Source organism: Folsomia candida, unplaced genomic scaffold, assembly GCF_002217175.1.
Source record: "Folsomia candida strain VU population unplaced genomic scaffold, ASM221717v1 Fcan01_Sc016, whole genome shotgun sequence".
Lineage (NCBI taxonomy): Eukaryota > Metazoa > Arthropoda > Collembola > Entomobryomorpha > Isotomidae > Folsomia > Folsomia candida.
The window spans coordinates 2,186,389-2,188,444 of NW_019091208.1; the positions used below are offsets into that span (position 1 = coordinate 2,186,389).

At 38.5% G+C, this 2,056-nt stretch overlaps 1 long non-coding RNA gene across 1 annotated transcript; it reads left to right on the forward strand.

Annotated features, from left to right (window-relative positions):
* The first annotated feature begins 1,379 nt into the window (after positions 1-1,379).
* LOC118437792 lies at positions 1,380-1,812 on the forward strand. The gene is made up of 3 exons (XR_004836358.1): positions 1,380-1,496; positions 1,556-1,699; positions 1,768-1,812. It is a non-coding gene; the product is annotated as an uncharacterized LOC118437792 (long non-coding RNA).
* Positions 1,813-2,056: the final 244 nt, after the last annotated feature.

Sequence of the window (2,056 nt, forward strand, 5' to 3'; positions counted from 1 at the left end):
GTCTGATTACCAGAGACCATTTGAATCTGTTCCTAAAAACCCGAAATCTTTCGGGTAAAATTTTTTTTACTCATTCTAAATTGCTCCAAAATTAATCCTTCTTACAAAATGTCAAAAATGAAATTGGCAAATGGTCACATATTCCTCTAATATGGGGAGCGCAGCAAATTTGGAAAGTGAAAAATGTGCCACCTTAAGGGGAACGTGTTCTCCTCTTTTTACTTATTCAGTCGCAAACCCCCAGACGAGCTGAGAAAATTGTATCACAAGGCATGCTAAAACCGAAAAGCCTTCGAGTTCAACTCCCAGTGGGGTGTGGATCGTGAATTTGAAGTATATCGTTTGAATCCTCTCTCGTTGACGAGGGAAATCACATGACATTATTTTGTCAAAATCAAAAACTCCCTGATGATTGCACCCATTGGGGGTGTGGTTTCCAAATTTTGCTTATCCAATTAAGATCCCCTCATCTGGCTAAGAAAAATGATTTATTGCATGATAGAATCGATAAGTAGTTGATGAACACACCCACTGGGGGTGTGGTTTCCAGATTGCAAGGTGTAACCCGATCAACAAAAATTATTACTTTTGCGTCAAAGTAACGCATCCATGGTGAAAATTTTTAACAAACAAAAAAAGGCGTGATTATTGCATAAATTTTGTGCTAAGTTTGGTGTGCACCGTGAGACACGCTAAATTTGCATTAAAAAACTGTAACCTATGGTTGAAAAATTATTGCACCCAAACGTGCTGAGATATTGCGTAAAAATACCTCACCGATATCTCGTCAATACCCACATTACATGAGGCGTTAAAATCATGCAATTTATACGCAATGAATGGTGGGTGCGAAGAGACAGGCAACGCGCGAGAGTTTGAATCTAAGAGAAGCGTGGTATTTCCTTTTCTCTCCCACCCTCGCAGTCTCGTAAATTCCCTGTTAATTTAATTCCGTGTTAATTTATCTGTTGTCTCAATGTCGCCAAAAAAATATTACATAATTGAATTCCCCCCTGATAAATACAATTCAGTGCCTGTGGAGCTTGTTCCAAGTCACTGGGTTATCCCCGCAGAGAAAGTTTGTCTCTGGCCACCAAACTCTGGGCCAAGTATTAGAAATTTGATAAAAAAAGGGCACTGCTATTCCTGATGTCAAGTGGGGAAGAGTTAGCTACGCCAGGATTATTGGGAATTACGGTAAATAGCTATTTAATTCAAATTATGAGAAGTCATTCCAATTATTTTACATTTACTAACAAATATCATTATTTTAGATGATTATGAAGTTGCGACAAAAAAACTTCAAGTAGCCGAGGACACTTCCAACTTGGAAAGTGAAACAGAACCAGAAATCAGATTAAGGAGCAAGAAGATAATCCCCGATATTCAGCCCAGCAGCACACGAGGGGATGTAACGTCTTCATCCGATGAGGAGGATAGCGAAGCGAACAAAAACAGTCCTCCGTCTGGCTCACTTCTGGATAATTTGGAGCTGGGTAGGCTTATAATACTGCCACAAATATTTTATACTAATCATTATGGTGATGCTTTTTAGACCAACCATTGAGCATTCCTGAAATAATTCCCGAAACTGAAGAGCAAAGCAATCTACAAGTAGGAAATCAAGTTGAAACTGGAGACACCTCTTTTGTTGTTGTAAATTCGCAGGAGTTAAATGATTTACGGCTGTTGATTTCAAGTTAGTACAAGCAAAATAATTTTATTAAAATTGATGTATTATGTTAACGCTTTGTAATCACGTTGCAGGGACAACGCAAAGTGTGCTAACTTTGTTGGAAAAGCAGGCTGAAGGCATTAAAGACATTAAGGCTTTACTGATTAATATGACACAAAGGCCGGATGGTAGGAAGGCTCCCAATTTCAGTGCCATTAAAAAATTACCCCTCGACAACGAGGTAGCACTGGCGGAGTTTGAATCTTGGCTCGAGGTGGATTCAAATCGCGAATTACTGGTACGATTTAATCGAGATATTTTACATGCATAATTAAACTTTAATGTTTTTTCTTATATTTGATACTAGGTTGAATATTTGGC